The following is a 19,581-nucleotide window of genomic DNA, read 5'->3' as shown; positions in this document are numbered from 1 at the left end:
CTTCGGAATTTGTAGAAGTTTGTATTGTATTTTTGAAATCACACAGCTTTGTGAAGTCTAAATATTTTAAATATCACATTCTAATAAAATGAAATTGATTTTTTTAAAACTCCTAATACATTGTTCTATTTTTAAAAGAGACATATCTTGTTTTCTTAATATGGTTAATATCTCTATATGGTTCTTGGTTGAATTAAAATATTAAATCTGATAATTTTGGCTGTACCTTTATTCAGTGTTCATTTGATCACACGTGAAATCCGCTTTATATTATCCATTCATGCGGGTCAAAAAGAAAAGAAAAAGAAAAAAGATGAACAAGCTGACAGCTGTGATGGACTCAGGAAGGTGGATTTTTGGTTTAAGCAGACAGACATGCGACAATCTAATAACATAAAGCTAATATTTTCGTGACACATGTGAAAATGACCACAGAGCCGTTTTCTTTCTCATAACCTGTTACATTGAGTGATCAATCGAGTTTTAACCGACATGGCAATCCTTGATGATCGCACTAACAAGTGTTACATTTTCATTTTTTTTCACACTAATTGAACGACAATGTAACGACACCATTGCTATATTTCGTTAAGAAAAGTAAAACATCTTCATTTCCACGCCTAATAGGTTGGAAATGAGGCGGAGTTGACTGGGTTCATTCCTCCAGCTGAATGCGCTCTCGGCGCAGGGAATACAAATCTGCCGTGGATAAGTCGTTTGGCACGACACCTGTGCAGCAGGTCTTGGTGATATCACAGTAAAATGAGCAAAAGTCTGGACTATTTCTCCACTGCGATGGACTGCCGACCTGTCCAGTTTATACAACGCCTCTTGCCCATTGACAGCTGGAGATAGAGACCGGCACCTCGCGAACGCAGGGATAAGCGTGTTAGAAAATGGATGATGGATGGATGGATGGTCTGGGCTTTTTCTTTTTTCTTGCCATCAAGATCTTTGCCAACTGGCGCCAGAAAATGCTATTATTTGGGCTTTATTCGTCTGGAAACAAATGCATACAAACATCTTACGAGCGCAGCCATGATGACGTGGTAAACTCGCTCAGCTGACAATACAGCGATCTGATTGGCTGAGCAGCAAAAAATCGAATCACGTGACCTCTTGGACCGGAGCGCCACAGTTTAGATTTTTTTTTATCGGCTATAACTTCTTAATGTGCAAGTGAAAACGTGGGAACATTGGGGTTTTGAGATCACTGCCATGTGTAGCAACTTTTCCCGGTGGAAAAAAGTTGCCCCCTGACAGTTCATACGAAAAGTCACCCTACAGATTCTGGCCCACGGCCTAGTAGTCGTGATAACCCAATCGCCCCTCCTCCCCCCTCTACGGCCCGATTAAAAAAAAAAAAAAAATGACTGAAGAATCGGCCCGAAAAGGGCAAAAACTCGTACAGTGTACGCCCGGCTAAGTTATGACAATAAACAATATTAGACTCACCCTTCCACGGACAACTGCTACATCATTCAGGTAACAAACAGACAGTTCACGTATCCATCCGGCAGTGAATTGTTTGTGCGCTTCCAAACTCTTGTACTCCTTCATCTGATCGCCACTGTACGTTGGGGTGGGTGACAACACAAGGTAGTTCACCAGATCCGGGTAGCAAACTGATGGCCAATCATCGGGATTGGTAGAAAAATCCTTATCAGGAAGAGCCAAAGGGTCCGCATTACCGATCCTTGCACATTTAGCGAAGTAAGCTGCCTTATCAGAAGGCTGTAACTCTTCCACGTAAGACTTTGGTTGCATGTTGGCGCGTTGTGTAGACAACAATGGCATGCCAATCAATATGGCCGCCGCGCAAGGGGTTCTGGGTAACGGAGTCACGTGGTTGCAAGGGGTCTATTGAGTGTAAAATGGCGGCTTAAAGATTCGGCGGCTGTGGACTTTTTTTTTTTTTTTTTTTTTTTTTTTTTTTTTTTTTTTTTTTTTTTTAACGGGACTGTTTTTATTTCAGCTGGCCTCCATTTCTTAGAAACTCCAGAGTTCCCATTGGTCGCCGTTTACCGCCATCTCACCAGCGTTGCTTTTTTTTTTTTTTTTTTTTTTTTTTTTTTTTTTTTTTTTTTTTATTGCAAATGGTACAAAATACAAAACAATGACAGGGCGAATTGTACATGCATTTTACGTTTAAATAACTTCTTAACAGAAAAAGTCATGACAGTGACCTGTCATACCATAATATGGGGCATCTTCGAGCAAGTATAAAATAATTAAAAACCATGAAATAATACAGAAACAAGACATCATAAACGTTACATTGTTTACACACCTGAATTGTGTCTGAAATAAAATTATAACAAAACTGTACAAAAGTAAAATAATAGAATAAAATAATAACAAAGGGCAATTTTATATCAAATTAAAGTTTTCCAACAAGGATGATACTTTAAGAGCGGGTTTGGAATTAGTCAGTCTCAGCGATTTATAAAATAAATCAAAGTCATTTTTCCAATGGCAAAAAGTAGGTTTTGTCTTAAAATACCTACATCTATGAATGAAAAAATTTCCCAACAGTATAAGGTAATTTACTAAATATTCAAGAGCCTTATTCTCATTTTCTAAACCAAATAAAATACTTGTTTCAGATAGTGGCGACAAAACAATGTTCTTCCAGTTAAGCCAATTTTGGAAATCTTTCCAAAATTTAAAAATTGATTCACAAAAAAAGAATAGATGTTTCAAACTCTCCACATTTCTCATGCAAAAAACACAATCTTCTGTATCAAACTTAAACTTAGATGTCAGAAATTCTTTAGTTGGATATATTTCATTGATAATTTTGAATTGCATCTCTTTCGCTTTTGGTGGCAGAGGGTAAGTTATGTAATTAGTTCTTATTTTAATGATCTGATCTGCTGTAAAGTCCTTTAGAATGTAATGTCTTCTAATTGGGTTTGGGAAAAGTTCTTTTATGAAGAAATTCCTCAACATCTTATTGTTGCATCTAATATCTTGAATCTGAATATCTTCGATCTGCAATGATCCCAGTACAGGTGAAATGTCTGAGTATAACAAAATATTTTTAACTAGGGAACTAAAAGGCTGTGGACATTTACCTGCTATTATTTTCACCCAGGGGCCTGCTAATGATCATAATATACCAGTTATTAAACAAATGCTTGTTCAGCAGATTGACGAATATGTTTAAATATAAAATGTTGTATTTATTTGTAAGACTTGATATAGGCTTATGTTTGTAACTTTAGTAATTTGAATTGAATAGTTAAATGTGTACAAACCCTGTAATTAACTGACTTAAATCACTACTTTCACTATCACTAATGTTGTGTTGAGAAGCCAAACTAGTATTGAGATATAAATCATTATTTGTCTAAATTGTTATCCCCTTACTGCCTGATTTTATTTGTAATTATATAACGAAAAAATAATATAGGAAAAATAAATCTAAATATAAAAACGTAAAAAAAATAAAAAATAAAAAAAAAAGGAAAATAGTGGATCTAGATGAAGTAAAATAAGTAAAGGCCAGAATTGTTTGGTCACAAATTAGCAACACCTGGCGTTAAGGGGTTAACATTCACTAGAATTATATCAGCTAAAATAAAATTGCTATCATCTAATCCTGTTCTTAATCTTCATGGCTCTATCCAGACAAGGCCGATGTACCGCTGCATCAACTTAAATGCACAACATCTGCCTGGGAGCCGGTGACATCATGGCCCCATACGATGAAGTGCAGGACGACATGCCAGAGGATGAGGAGGGGGAGAACGTGTTGGAGGCAGTCAGTGGTGCTCCCTGGCGGGACCAGCTGTCTGCCGAGGTGTCTGCCCTGGAGGAGGTTCTACCCGACCACGATTACATTTAGATGGCAAGTATAATCACTTTTTAGCTTTTCTCATGTAAGGGTTATGAAAACAGTTGTAGTAAAGTCATTTTCTGCGTCGTCTTAAACATTTTTAGGAACATGGCAGCCGTCGATTGGGTCAGCCCTGCAAACCCTGATGGACGATGTGGTGATCAGTGGCGAGAGGCATCCCCCACCCCCCAGATGATGTCCCACTCGCAGTCAGAAGACTCCAAGGTCATCTGTGTGGCATCCTATCCAGTCCAGCAGCACCACCAGGGACTCCTGCTCAGTCAAAATTGTATATATATATATATATATATATATATATATATATATATATATATATATATATATATATATATATATATATATATATATATATATATATATATATATATTCTTTTGTAATATTTATTTTTCTGTAAATAGTTGTAGTAGTTAATTTTAAAATCTAATGTAAATAGTTAAAATGTTTTTCATAGTTTATTGTAAATACTTGTTTCTCTAAAAATAAATTGATGTTGTCACTGAGAAGTTGTTCTAAGTTTACTTAAATTGTAAAGAAGTGATGAAACAGATAATGTAAAAGGTTAAAAGACTTTAACAACACACAGCCAAAAATAACTTTTATAGACAATTTAATAATTTTATTTAACAATAACAGCAACACAGAACCTGAGGATAAACCATGGCCAGGTGGCAGCAGTAGGCTTCCCACTGACCCCCTGTCCTGTCCCTGGATCTTTGCATTCCTAAAGTAGAGGAAAACAATTTGTGTCAACAGATGCAATTTTCTGTAGTGTTTCTTTGAAGCTAGAAAAAAAGGAGTGTTATGTGTGTGTGTGTGTGTGTGTGTGTGTGTGTGTGTATTTCATTACATTAGCCAAACCTGAACATACTTTGTATTTTTTTTTTCAAGTTGTCCCACTTTTTTTGGCCTGTTTTGGCTCAACTTCACTCTCCAGGCCCGTTTTTTGCAGGATTGTTCTAAACAAGAGAAACGAGAAGAGATAAACACCCAAGGATCACTACTATCACAACTATAAGATTAAAAAAAAGTAACATCTGGGCATCATTTGATGGGATCAAAAGATTATATTTGTACGTTGGTGTTTGAACAGGACTTCTTTGAATTTGTGTGAATTTTACATACAAATGCATTTGATTCCATGCTTAAACTCTATGAATATGGATAGAAACAGCAAGCAAAAATATTCAAAGAAATTATTGTTGGTGTGAAAGCTCAGAATTAGATGTGTGTGTGTCAGAGAGAGAGAGTGAAGAAATGAACAAAAGTTATGACTATTGAAATGTTAAATTTTTATTAATTTATATGTTTATGCATACCATGTCTACCTTTTGTTTAAGAGGCAAAAAAATATATATATCGGCATGAAAACAGGTATTTATTTACACATTTGTTTACACATGGTGTAAAGGTATCATGATTAGTCATATAGCCATTATAGTCCAGAGTTTAACATTTGGCACCAGGATGTTTTCATTCCAATTCTGAAAAGTGCTTGAAAAATAACAAAAATATTTTTTGTACAAGCATGTATTTTATTAGTGTCATTTATTGCAAAATTGCATGTTAAAATGCCCAAATAGGCTATTACACTTTCAGAAATAAAAGGATAAAATATGCGATTAATTTGCGATTAATCTCGAGTTAACTATCAACATTATAGGATTAATCGCGATTAAACTTTTTAATCGTTTGACAGCACTAGTTTAAACTGTTTCATGCTAAACCAGTTGCTCACCCTGACACAACCTCTTACCGTACTCCCACTGTGATGAACAGCGGACGACGTCTGATAAACAGAAGACATGGCGGCCATTCTCTGTCAAGCTCAGACTGAGCTCACGCGGCAGGCGTAGGGAGTCGTGGTTTCAGTGTTGTCTTCTCACTGGAAAAAAAAACGCTTCATTAATAGAATTAGGGACACCATATACTCAACCATAGTAGATGGTTGATATTTTGATATTATTACATTTTTTTCCCATCAACTGTATATATCTGGATGTACTGTATATACCTCATGCACCTTTTCCTCCTTCGTGCACCTTCTGTTGCTTATAAGAGCCGATGTCACAAGTAAATCTCTCCACTGTGAGATCAATAAAGTTCTATCTTACTCATTGGGAATTTATAATTCCCAAAGAGAGCCTTCTCTATGAATGCTCATTATTTGTTTGTTTGTTTTTTCCATGGACATCTTTAAATTGTGTTTGCGTGTTATATTTGAATTCTGAGCCAGTGTCTTGCCAAAATTTCGTTATGGGAACATAACAACCATAAAGACTCCTGATTCTTGATTCTTAAAAATTCATGTGTTAGAAATCCACCTGCTCTGTGAAGGTCTAGAGGTTTGGTAGAGAACATCTGTGAACAAATAACGCCATGAAAACCAACGTACACAAAAAACAGGTCACAGATTTAATGTCCAAGCAGGGCTTCCCAAAGTTCAAACACGGTGGTAGGAGGATTATGTTGTGGGGAGGATATTTTTAAGAGGGGACAAAGATGTTGTTCAGACTAGATTGTAGGTTTAATTAAGTAAAAGCAGCTGAGAGAATTGAGACATGGGCAGAGATTCACCTTTAGGCTATAATTAAAACCCCAAACTCAATCCAACTTAGAATATGACTCAGTAAAATTGAATCTAATGTAAACCTAAACTTGAGTTACTTTGACAACAAGAATGGGCATAGATTACATTCCTTAGACATGCAAACTACTAATAGAGACATTCTTCATGACTTTGTGTTTGTTTCACATTAAAATTCCAATAAGATACAATAGTTTGTTTGCTATTACAGAGTCCTACTTCGGTAGATACCAGCATGGTTTACTGGCTGTTGATGAGAGATGTGTGTGCTTTTGTCTAGAGTGTCTGGAGGTCATCAAAGCAAACATTCATTATAGAAGGGGGTAACCAGTGGATATGTGACCTTTACACTCATAAGCATCTTAGATCTGTTTGATTTATGTGTTGTGTACAGCTTTCATTAAACAAAAACAATTAGTTGCATTCTTTCAGAGCTCTGTGCAACCACAAGGAGCTGATTCCACTTGCATCACCATGACCAACATATGTTCAATTGTTCCAGACAGAGGGGAGAACCTACCTTGCGTGTGTGGCACGACAGCTCTCTTAATCTGGAACCCCTGTTGGGCCTAACGAAGCTCCTTCACTGTGTAAAAGACATTTTGGAGGGATCCATTGTGACCGTAACTGTCTCTTGGTCTCTCTCTCTCACTTTCACAAGAAGACAGGAGGACCATCGGCAGAGATAAACCCACCTCAAATCAAAATGGATCAAGAAATAGATTTGAAAATAAGCAGCACAAACAAAATGCAAATATGCAGTACTTTGGTGAAGCGGAAGGTTTTGATTTTACAGGACTTTGGGGTATGAATTTATCTTATTTATTTATCTTTAAATGACATCACATGCACATTGGACAAACCAGATGCAATGCTTGAGTGTATTAGCGCATGTGCTAATTTTCAACACCAGTCATTAGGAGGCTTTTTTTTTTAAAAAAAAAAGCTAATATTGCACAGTACAGTAGAAATAGCAGACAATTTAAAATGCAAGTGAACAGTAACTGTATACATTAAACTTAAAACAAATGAATGTATTGACATTATGTGAACGTCTCTGTCCAGACTTCAGCCATTGTTTTAATCCTCTATTAAAGGAATTAATATCAGTCTGTAGCTTCAAGTCAGTGGGGAGAGAGTTCCACAGTCTGGGTCCCTTAGAGGAGAAACTGGACTGTGCAAAAGATGTCCTGAGCATTGGGACTATACAGTCCCCACCGGCTGAGGCTCGAACGGATGGTCTAAGTTTGCCCTGACGTCTGACAATAAGAGCAGAAAACAGTGGTGATACAAGGTTGTTCATGCATTTAGAAACTAGTTTCAGTGTGCTGAAATTTACAGGGTTTTCAAAAGTAAAAAGCTTTTGCTTCTTTATAATGTCACAAATGCCACCTCATAGATTTCTTGTCCAAGACCTTGATAGACTGATTATACAGTGAGATGACTGGCTTTAGTGCAGAAAGGGATGCTTGAGACCATGTTGTAGTAAAATATGAGAGATGTGAAAAAAATCATTGCATACCACAGGGCCGCATGATGAGGAACCTCTTGTCTGATAAAGCGGAAGCAACTCAAATTAGGTTTGACCTTTTTACATCTACGTATATCTAACTTGACTTTGAAACTTTGTCAAGAATAACACCCAAGTATTTTGCTTCATTTACTTCTGTGATTGTTTCATTTTTAAGACGGACATCAAAGGTACTGTCAGAGAACCTTGCAGTGATGGAAAAACGTATTGAAACAGTTTTCTTGACATTTAAAGTTAGTAGGGATGATTCAAGCCACTCTGAAACTTTAAGTAAGGCCTGTGTCAGGTGCTGCCCTGCAAGAGTGTTTTTTTTTATGCAGACACATGAATAACTGTGTCGTCAGCATATAGCTGACGGTTAACTCCCTGACAACAGTCCGGCAGGTCATTTATGTACATTGTAGATAATAGGGATCCTAACACTGACCCTTGGGGCACTCCCATGGGTCAGTAGGAGTCCCTCCAAGTAGGACTTAAACCACAACAGAGCTACTGATGACATTTTGAATTGCTGTAATTTGTGCATTAGTATGCTGTGATCCACAGTATCAACTGCACCAACATGGCCTTTGCCAAGTGAGGTTTTCACCTTATCCAGCAAATAGCAGTAGGCTGTTTCAGTGGAGAACTTTTGTCTGAAGCTAAACTGCTGAGGATGTAGTTGCTGCCTCGACTCCAGATATTCAATTAGTTGTTCTGCAACAATTTTCTCCACCACTTTTGAGACTACAGGAAGGATGGTTAAAGGTCTGTAGTTGCTTGCTAGGCCTTTGTCGTCTGATTTGTGGATCGGTGTAACAGCAGTTTTCCAGCTTTGTGGGAATGTGTTTGTCTGTATTGAGATGTTGGTTTGTCTGTATTGAGATGTAGGTAACAGGTTCTAATAAGTTACTTACATGTTTTTTTAACGAAGGTGGTGTTAAGGTTGTGGTGTTAAGGTGGTGTAAAGGAATGTCCTTTGATGGGGTGTTACTCATATTTCTGATGAGATCTCTTTTCTTTGGTAGAGTTGGCTATTATGATTCTATTCAGAACCAATTGAGTTAATACTTTACAGAACCAACTTTTTCTGCAGTTACACGTGCAAGTCTTTTAGAGTATGTCTCTTCCAGCCCTATATTCAAACTACTGTCCAGTCGACTCCTTCCCTAAGTCTTGCCATTGATTTCCATTTGGATTTAGGACTGCAGCCATTCCAACTCCTGACCATGCTTTAGTAATACGGTTCAATCTGAGCCATTCCATAGTAACTGTGGCAGTGTGTGTAAGGTCATTGTCCTGCTAGAAGGTGACCCTCTTTATCAAACTTAAGTGTTTTGTAGTCATTAAGTCTCCAAAATATTTAGCTCCTCCCATCTTCCCATCAGCCCGGACCAACTTCTCTGTCCCTGCTGAAGAAGAGCATCCCACAGCAAGACGCTGTCAGAGTCTTGTTTAATCATGGTATGGTGTATTTCCCCAGTGTTAGATTCCTGCCACATATGGCATGTTGCATGTGGTCAAAAGGTTTAATTTTGGTTTAATTTAACAATAATGTCTGCTAAAAGCCTGCTACGTTGTGTTTAAAGCTAACCCTGATTTAGACGGCTTTTATCCTCCAGCTCCCAGCGGTATTTCTCTGTCTCCTTGATGCCGTCTGTTCTTTTAGTGATCTCTAACAAACCTCTGAGGCTTTCGCAGAAAATTGGCATTTCTACTGAGATCAAATGATGCAGGGATGGATTCTGTTTACGAATTGTGTAACTTCTAAAGGCAGCTGGTTGCACTGAAGTTTGTTGAGGGGTATCGAAGTCAGTGGGAATACATACAAATACATTTGGAATTTTATTAGTAAAAACAATCTGAAAACTAGGGCTCATTTCCTCTTTGCATTTTATTGATTAGCTACGTTGCGTTTATCACATAAAATCCCTTTAAAATACAGCAAAGTCTGTGACTTTTTGGGAATTTTGAGCGGTATTGATAGTTTTGCACAATTCTGTACGGACCCTGAAACCTCAACAACATTCGTTCACACCCTGCAGGACACAGATATCAAATCTCCAGCAACTCCTGTGTCCTAATTGTCCCATTAGCCACCTCGGAAGCCCTATTTGTGGGATTGTTCTGACTAAAACTCATAAGCCTGTTACTTCCAACCAAGCTTAGAAGCAAAGAAGTCATGAGAGGTGGATGAGGAACCAGAGAAGAAGTCAAGTTGCCTTCTACCTCAGCTCTTAGCACCATCATGTCCTGGATGATTGATAATCCACGGCAGTGTAAGCGTGTTGAATGTCCCGTTATATTGGCCAAGGTCCTCCCTCCCAAAAGTCCATCAAATAGCTGAAAAGAGAAAATTTAGAAAACGTTCCTAGCTCTTCCAGCGCACAAAGTAATCAGTAAAGGAAGAAGCTCACAAACACAGTTATTTTAGGAATTTCTGTAGAGAACCGGATGAGAGGAAAACATCCCCTGAAAGATTCTGACTCTAACGCAGGATATCCCTCCCAGTTTAGATAAGACGGATCGAAAGAAATATTTGAATTTGACCTTTCTCCCCGTGACGCTGGTGATAAGCAGGAGAAGCGATCACCCCACCCCCTTGTGGTGCTGATACGACCATCTGCTGCCTTTGTTTCCCTCGGATACTCATGATAGAAGCCCTCTGTAGAAAAGGTTGAGTCCGCATCAGGGTGGGACGGCGTGGTCAAACCCAGGTAGCAGCCGCGTGGGGGCAGTCCGTTGCACCGCTGCACATACACATCATACACACCAGGGGAGCTTGTTTGGGAATGGGTGGGAAATCTGAGCCGGGTGATGCATGTTTGCAGTCTGACAGTTGATGCAGACAGTTGTGGTGCTCCTGGGGCCTGACGTCATATGCTGTAATGGAGGAGCGCAGACTGATTTTTCATCAAGGCTGGCTCTGAGGTTTTGCCACTGGAAGGAAGAGCAGAGGAGAACTGCGTGCCGACTCTGGCTCCTGGACCCTTTCTCAACACTGTGTTCCTCTTTGCTTTTATAGCCAGCTGCTGACACTTTATGCCTGGATGCTTTTACCATGTGCCCCGTCACATGGACTCGAGTGAGGTTCAAACCTCTGCCTTAGAGCAGTCAAAAGTTGCTAAGGACTCTTAGATGTTGTGGAAACAAAGAAGGAAAGGCCTCAGAGGTTTGTTGGAGAACACAGGTAAACAAAGAGCATCGTTAAGACCAAGGGACATAAAGTTGTTGAGAAGTTTAAAGGATAGTTAGGCTAAAAAATAATATTCCAAGCTCTGAAGCTCTGCTCTGAAGGAAAACCTCTGGCCTTCCAATACATGGTTGTGTGTTTAAACTGACAGCGGCGAGGAAAGCGTCCCTCAGAGAAGTATGCCCGAGGTCCATGATGACCATGGAGGAGCTGCTGAGATCCACCGCTTAGGCGTGAGAATTTATCTACAGGACAATCCTTAGTCGTGCATTCCACCTTTTATGGAAGAGAGAGTAGAGAGAGATAAGCCATTTCTGAAAGAAAGCCATAAGAAGTCCTGTTTGCAGTTTACGTGTAGTGGAAGAAGCTGGTCTGCTCGGGTGAGGCCAAAACTGAACTTTGTGGCTTTGATGTAAAAACTAATGTGGGGCAGAAAATTAACATCAGCCATTTTCCCTGAGCACACCATTCCCATTGGGATACAGTGGTGGCAGCATCAAGCTGAGGGGAGACTTTGTTTGCCACATAAAAATCATAGAAACTGATTAGTGGATGGACATGAATTCATCTAAATACAAAGTATACTAATACCAGAAGAAAACCTCTAAGAAAAAAAAACCTCTTAGAGGCTAAAAAAACACTTGGTTTGCTTTCCAGGCCACATTTTTCAGATTCTCACTTTAAAAAAAAAAAAAAAAAATCTGAAAATAATCTAATATTCTCTTTTTCCCTTCACGGTTATGTGATTTTATGTGACAGACTAGCATCAAATTGTGGCAAAATGTTAAAACGTTCATCAACTTTGACTGGAGTTGCAAGGCGCCGTACATCCTCTGAAGTTTGAATCAACTAAACTCTGCTCCCAGACCATTTTTTTTTTTTTAATAACGTAGCATTCAGTTCTGGGCCATGGTGGATCAGTTTCAGCCACCTTTCCTTCTTCTGGAAAACTAGCCCAGGATGCAGCTGCGTCGGCTGGAAAAAGTGTCTGGGAAGGCAAACGGCACCGGTTTTCATAGCAAACCCCCCCCTTGCTAACACGAATCTCGGCGCTGCAGAGAAGTGCACGGTAAGCACCGCTCTGGCATCACCTCCAGCGTCTTTGGAGCTTTTTTTTTTTTCCACCGTGTAATTTCCCTGCCATTAAAGCCCTTTGGCTCTTCCCTAACGCTCTGCGGCGAGCGCCGGAGGACTGTGTGAATAAACCTAATTGGTCTGAAACTGCTTTCTAACTGAGCTATCAACACTCTAATTGCTGGTGTGATTTATGCTCCAGATTTAGATTGTCGCTCCTTTGCGGGGCCCCCCCGCCTTCTAGGGCGAACCTGATGACGGCTCCATTTGGCGAACGGCGTAAAGGTGACATCACCTCCAGTTGGCGATCCGTAACCAGGAAACGTGCCGCCTGAACCATTAACGTCCAACCCAGGCTTTAGGTTCAGAGAGAAACATCTGGGTTTCCTTACCTCCTCTGTGACATAGGTTCACCTTCATACATGGGACCACCACGTCATTAAAATCTGCTTTGTCACCTTCCTCTCATCACTACTCTTTTTTTCGCTCTCGTAGCGTCTGGAACATATTAGGGAGACAGAAGACGAAGGCTCCACCTGGACACGCTGTACCGGATCTGTAAGCTGTGCGGCTGGGCATTCTGTAAACCGCTTCCTAGAATCGGCTCAGCAGGAGAGCCTGCCTCATTCGAGCACGTTTTTAATGAGACCTTCTCGGACTGAAAGATTCCAGGCCTTAACCTGTGTCTGAAGAATTGTTTAGATCCTCCACAAAAACAAAGTATTAATATGCGAGCCTCATTTGAACCCTTTTCAAATGAGGCTTCGGTGTTTTAAAGTTGCTCGCACAAGTTTGTGCGTACAAGTTGTGGGTAATTTATATTGCAAACTTTTCATGAAGCACGAACACCCTTTGGACATTTTCACATTTCGTCCCGTTGCAACCACAAACCGCTGTTTTATTGAGATTTGGTGACAGACCAACACGAAAGAGCTCATGATTGTGAAGTGGAAGGAAAATAACAAGGTTTTAAATATGCCTTTCCAAACAAAAAAGTGTGGCATGCACTTTACTCAGCCCCTCAGAGGTGACTTACTAGAAGTATATTTTGCTTTTGTCCAATTAAGTCCTTCAGGGTATGTCCCTACCAGCTTTGCACATCTAGAGACAAAATTGTTCAAGATCAGTCAGATTGGATGGAATCTGACTCCAATCAAGTTTAAGAGCTAGTCACAGATTCTAATTTAATTTAGGGCTGGACTTTTATTGAACCATTCTGATTCCAATTCTATTTTTAAACTAAACCATTGCATTGTAGTGCGTTTGTCTAGTCTAGTATTTTTGAGCTGGGCCATTTCTCCGGTCTAAAATCTTTTGCAGCCACTAAGAGATTCTCTTTGGGCAAAGCTTTATTTTGAGCCCCATCCATCTATCTATCTATCTGTCAACAAAGAAAGGCCTCCCCCACAGCTTCATGCAGCCACCACCATGTTTCACTATGGAGGTGGTGTATTCAGGGATATTTGGAGTGTTGCACACATAACCTCCACTTGCATGTAGGCCAAAAGGTCTGGTTTCAGTCTCCTCTGACCCATGGGCGGTTCTAGACAGGGGCGCACAGGGGCCAGTGCCCCTGCAGAACTGGTCCTGTCCTCTGCTATGGCCCCTATGCTGAAGACGTAATACTAAATCAGTTTCCCATGATTATATGCACTGGCACAGAAACTGTAACTGATTGGTCCGTTTGAGCAACTTAATTTTTTTTCCTTTACATTTTTCCTTTCATAATGGTTTTAATAATTAAGTTTTTACACTTTTAGCTTCAGCCATGTTGAGTTAGGATCTCAGTATTCTCTGTTAGAGCAGGGGACTGAAACTTACCCAAAGATTCTGCACATCCTCTCAGAGAGCTGCTGTCTTAGCCTACAGTAAATATTCCTACCTAGGAGTCTTGGCTTAAGAGCGATTCAGAGAGCAATTCTAAGTAAGGAGATGACAGAAATTTTTATCTTAGTCAGGACAAAACATCACACCTCTTTTCTAGACGTGATGCTGTCTTCTAAGAGCTGTGATTGGTTGAAATACAACAAGAAATGAAATTCGCTCCTGGTGATCAAAGGAGAGAAATTTGCAGGTTAGACAGTGGCACAGGAGTAAGAAAGTCTGTCCTGTGACTGGTGGGTTGCTGGTGCAATCCCCTGCTCTGACTGTCTCAGTTGTTGTGTCTTTAGGCATACTGAGAGCAGTGTAAAGCACTTTGGGGTTGTTGGGCTTGATAAAGCGAATACCAGTACAGGCCATTTACCATGATGATGAACCTTAGCAAAATAGTTGTCACACAGCATCAAAACTATCTTACCTCTTATTTGCTTTGATTTGCTTTTTTATGTTTAATCAACAGTCATTTTACTACTTTATCTATTTGACATTAATGCACACTCACCTGTCACCATTTTACTGGGAATGCCTAATTGTAAAGAGGTTGGATTTGGCAAAACGACATGAGATGGAGAAAAAAGGTGGGAAAAAACCAACTGGGTCTGTGCGCAGCTCTGGGAGGAGAACAGAGGAGTGTTGAAAGGTAAATTGGTCCATGGATCACAGCACATATACACGGACTTTGTAACGTATTGCTGCAGATCAATGCATTTTTTCCTCTGCGCGTCTTTGGAAGCAAATTTCTAGATGACCATTTAGGCTACTGACCTCATCATGTGATAAAGAAAATACTTTCTTGCCTCTTTTATATATATATATATATATATATATATATATATATATATATATATATATATATATAATATACAATTAATACAATTGATTGTATATTTATGTTATGTACACATTACAATTAATAATGTGTACATAAGATAAACTTTATGTGCTCATTTCCCCCACTGTTTGGGTGGTGGATCAGCCAATCAGCTCTCTCTGTTTCCACCAACTTTCCTGCTTAAGACACTCTTAAGCTCGCTTAAAGTCCTCCTCATTACTGCAAACATTTTGTCACTTTAGGACTCTGAAGGCCCAAGATGCTTTGTGAAAAAGTTTTTTCTTACGTTGTAAAATTCTAAGAAAAATCTTAAAATTCAGGAAATTCTACGATTTTTCCTAAAATGTTTCAGTCTGAGGATTCTTCATGAATATGGGCACTGATGTTTCAGATTCACAAGTGGCTCTTTGGCTGACTTAATAAATTGAAAGATGAATTATTGCCCTTTTATGTTTTATTCTTTAGTTCTGTGCAGAGCTGGATAAATTTGGTTTCAGAAAGTAAAAACCTGCCTGGCTTTCCTTCATCTTGTTCACTCAACCAGGTGATTTTAGTCCCTCTCTATGCTGTGGAGCTGGAAATGCAAATGGTTGGAATTAATCTCTAGACAGGGATTTTAACTTTCTGAACCTATAATTCACCAACTCAGGTTCTGTGCCCCGATGAGAAAATACTGGCCCCACCGCAAAATTTGGTCTAGAACCACCACTGCTCTGACCGGAGCATATTCTGCACATTTGCCTGTATGGTATGTAGAAAACTTTAAATAGGCCTTTTTCTGACTTTCTCTCAACAAAAACCCCTCTTAAATTTCACTTACCAGTATAAAAACAAAAGGGGAATGAATAAAAACACTCTTTGTTTTGGGTCAACATAAAAATAGGCTTTTGAAAGACCTTGAAGTTGTGTTTGTGATGTGACAAAACATGAAAAAAGTGTTCAAAGGGTTAAAATGCCGCGGCACAGCATCGTACAAGCAAGTCCATGCTTTAGGAGGTAAACACAGAGCAAATGTGATCAAAGTTCTGTCAGGTATATTTACCCTTGTTGTCATCTAATAATCTGTTTACATTTCCATATGCACATATTTCTTTGAGCTTTATATGCCACATCAGCGCGTTCATAAACTTAACATCTCTTGTTGGACGAACAGCGACCTGCAGTCACAGATCTGATCTGCAGGGTAGAAACAGAAACAAAGAGCAACAAAGGCTCCCTGGATGTCCTGATTTGACACGGAGGTAACAGGCTGTGGTTCCCATCATATCAGGTGGAGTTAGATCACTTCTTCAATCGCTTTTTTTTGGCCAGGGATCTGGAGTTTCCTTTTTTTTTTTAAAAAACAGTTCTGCTCCCACTGCATAAAACATCAATAAAATACATTGAAATCTGTGGTTGTAAGGAGACAAAATGTAGTGAAATCCAAAAACTACTTACTGTATTACTTCTGGCCAACAACGTGGAACACACAAACAAAACACTTCCCATTATATTCAAATTTGTTATTTATTTTACCTCAGTTCCGCTTTGTTGTGTGTGTGTGTGTGTGTGTGTGTGTGTGTGTGTGTGTGTGTGTGTGTGTGTGTGTGTGTGTGTCTGATGATGTTTGTGGGTTAAAAGTTGTCGAAAAATGTTAATTACACGTGGCTCTGTACTGCATCTATCAATGTGTTGCTAAAAATCAATAAATAGACTTCTGGGAGGTAAAACATGACTTGTAGAGGAACCAGCACATGGAATTCCTCCTGAAAAAGTTCTGGAGAAATAAATGCCGTCTACTTTGACACACACGAGCACACCATGTGGAGTTCCAACCCTGTTTTCTCTTGATCATTAACGGGAGTTACGTATGTAACTAAGGTTCTATGAATTGCAGAAGACCGCCAGAGGACGGTGCTTAGCGCCGCGAACGTTTTACTCTTGATAGTCGAGCGTACTATTGCTTACATTCCTTGTGGCAAATTCCTACAATTCGCCAGTGGGACGAAGCAGCAAAGCGGATGGTAAAATGTATGATTAGCTAGCTGAGCACAGAGCCATTTCTTTTCCAGCAGGCTGCAACCTATCAGTGAGAACAGAGAGGGCCTATTTTTCTCACTCTACTGATTTCTACTGTTCTCCAGTTTTGCATTGCATTGCATTGAAATGACTGTTGTCATTTCAGCTTTTAACTTTTTGCTCTCTCTCTCTTTATTCTTCATAGTAGGTACATCTGATCTAACGTTCTGTTAACTGTGACATCATCCAGGGAAGACAGATCACCCGCTATTACCATCTAATGTAGAACAGATTACTGGATCAATGTGTGCTTCCATTATAAAATAAGAGGACTTTTTAAAAAAAAAATTACATTTTGAAATAAACACTGTTGGATTAATAACACTATATAATAATACATTTTATTGTGAAAAATATTAATTTGAAAAAAATGTTTTAGTATTATACACATTTTTAAATAAGAATAAATATTTCATAATAATGAGATGATAATTTTATTAGACATTCAGTTATTTCACAATTTCATTGTCCCTTTGAATATTTATATCTTATTTATTCAAGTAGATAAGTATTTCATAATGTTTTATTTATTTCATTTTGGGCACTTTGGTATTCCATAATATCCACCCATGTAGGTTTTTCTTGGACCAAAGCATTGCAGTTCCACTTTATGTCGACCACAACTGAAGCATTACAATGTGAAAAGGAAGAAGCAAAAAGTAAAAAGTATGATAAGTCTCCTTTAAAATCTTTGCGGAAAAGCCTAATGAAACAATTCACCTGCTTTGCTTGGGTGTGATTTTCACCCATTCTTTCACTCAAACTGTCTTCAAATTTTTTTGGGGTCCTTTCTTTGTGCTCTGGTCCTCAGTTCTTTTCATAGCTTTTCAATTAAACTCAAGTCATGTTATTGATTGGGCCATCTAGCAGCTTTATTTTTTATTTATTTTTTCATTGTTATGCTTGGGAATCCAACACTTGTCCCATCTTCAGATTCTTATAAAGAAAGTCCCCAGATATTTCTCTAGTCATCATTTTTTCAATTACACGACCATATTACAAGTACCATTTGCTTAAGACAGCCCACACCATGATCCTCACACCGGTAAGCTCCATTTTTACCGTGGTGTTTTCGGGTGGATGTAACAAACCACTCTTCCTCCAAACATGGTGTGTAACTCGACACCCACAGCCACAGCCACATCTCACCAGGCTACATTTTTTCTGTATTTCTTTGGCTTTTTCAAATCCTTTGCAGCAGACTTTGAACACGCTTCAACATGCTTTTCCTTTAGCAGTGGGGTCTTTTGCAGTGAATGTGAATAGAGGCCATTGTGGTTGAATCCATGACTTATTGCTTTCTCTGAGGGGGGAAAGCTGTACCTGTGATTTCCAGGTCATTCTACAGTTCGACAAGTGCTTCTTGGCTCTTGATTATTATTTTTCCTCCTCTGTCAGAACTCCTATGAGGAGTACCTGGTTGTAGCTGGTTTATGGTGAAACAGTGTTCTTTCCACTTCTGGATCATACGGCACCTTTTGGAACATTCATTCATTTAGACGTACATCTTGCAGGCTCAAGCTGGTTTCTTAGTGTTCTTTGCCCTTTTTTTGCCCATCTTTTAACACGTTTTATCTTCCTTATCACGCCACTTCGCTTCACGTAACTAAATTTATGCACTGCAAAAACAGATCTAAAAATAAATAAAATGTTCTTAAAGTTAGTGTATTTGTCCTTGATTTGAGCGGGTAAATAAGATTATTTGCCAATGGAATGAGTATTTTGACCCCTAATATAAGATAATTAGACATCCTGCACTTGAAATAAGATGATGGAGATGAGTTGTTCCTATTTTAAGGTAAAAAATCTTGTTCCATTGGAAAATCATCTTATTTACCTGCTCAAATCAAGGACAAATACACATATTTTAAGAACATTTAACTTATTTTAAGTTCTGTTTTTGCAGTGTGGACACAAGTTTTGCTGCTCTGTATGTGTACATTACTTTTCTATTGCTGGTATCTTGAGTGAATTTCATGTCAATGAATATATTAGAAATACCGAGGAATAAGTTGCTGTGTTCAATACTTATTTTACCCGCTGCACAAACATAGACTCGGTCCAAAAATTTTAAACAATGTTTTGAATCACTTTGCAAAGAATCCACACATTTTTCTGTAAGCTTCTGCAAGCTTGGTTGGATATTTGACCACCCTTCATATCAGTAAAGGCAGAGCTAATCTAAACTGGCTGTGTAGGGTTAGGGTTGGTGTTAGGGTAACCCTCTCTCTGACCTGCCCTTCAGGTGTGGGACATATATTTGTTGTCAACAATTTGGAGATTGGGGCCGTTCCAGATGCTTTATATTTTATCCGATACAAAACTACCTTTCATGTGTAAACTGAATAAATCTCCTGAACAGACCGTTCATTTCTTACTGCCACCACCATGCCTGACGGCTGACAGTGTCTTTAGCTTTCACCTTTACTGCAACGAACACACGTCCCGTTTCTGAGACCAATTAGCTCCATCCTTGGTCCTGCCAGAGCAAAAGCTTTTTTTCATATTTCTGTGAGCATCTTCAAAGTTTAGTTGAGCTTGAAGGTGCTGGAGCTGCTTCTTTCTCCTGATTAATGAGCTCTATAA

The sequence above is a fragment of the Fundulus heteroclitus genome, chromosome 2 (assembly GCF_011125445.2).
Source record: "Fundulus heteroclitus isolate FHET01 chromosome 2, MU-UCD_Fhet_4.1, whole genome shotgun sequence".
NCBI classification, from domain to species: domain Eukaryota; kingdom Metazoa; phylum Chordata; class Actinopteri; order Cyprinodontiformes; family Fundulidae; genus Fundulus; species Fundulus heteroclitus.
The sequence above is the reverse complement of the archived record's forward strand: the minus strand, read 5'-3'. Positions refer to the sequence as shown.